Source organism: Bison bison, unplaced genomic scaffold (assembly GCF_000754665.1).
Source record: "Bison bison bison isolate TAMUID 2011002044 unplaced genomic scaffold, Bison_UMD1.0 scf7180017845407, whole genome shotgun sequence".
Lineage (NCBI taxonomy): Eukaryota > Metazoa > Chordata > Mammalia > Artiodactyla > Bovidae > Bison > Bison bison.
Window position 1 is genome coordinate 49939 of NW_011475980.1, and position 525 is coordinate 50463.

General features: G+C 56.2%; 1 protein-coding gene across 1 annotated transcript in view; it reads right to left on the bottom strand.

Annotated features, from left to right (window-relative positions):
- DGKQ (diacylglycerol kinase, theta 110kDa) overlaps positions 1 to 525 on the bottom strand; it is a 21016-nt gene that overhangs the window by 13630 nt on the left and 6861 nt on the right. The gene's annotated exons all lie outside the window — the stretch shown is intronic.

A 525-nucleotide genomic window follows, 5' to 3' on the forward strand; every position in this document is an offset into this window, starting at 1 on the left:
ACTCCTGGGTTGCTGGGGCACTCCTATCCTATTAGAGCACTGGGCGCCAGGCTGGCATCCCTGCCCCCCTTGGGCAGAGTTCTGGGGCAGACAGACAACAACAAACTGAAAAATGAGCCGGGAAATGCCACTTAGTGGTGCCTGGCCACGGATGGAAGGAGCCAGGACTGAGCTACCCGGACAGACATCCAAAGGGGCAAAGAGGGGCAAAGCCCTGGGTGGTGACGTTGCAAAGGCAAGGACACCCCGCCCCAGGGCTCCGCAGACCGCCCCTGCGTCCTGAAGCATGTAGTTCATGCAGGACTCCCCCCTCCCCACAACCTGAAGCCTTGCCTGCCCCCTCCTGTCCTCAGCACCCCTCAACCTATGAGAAGCAGAGGTTTCTACTGAAGCCCACCCCCCGTAATCCAAACCAGCTGACTCCCAAGGACACAGAATTTCAGGAGGTAGCTTTTCTATTTGTGAGAAAGTGGGGAAAGCAGGGAAAACATCTTGAAAAGAAAAATTCACATCCAACCATTTCTG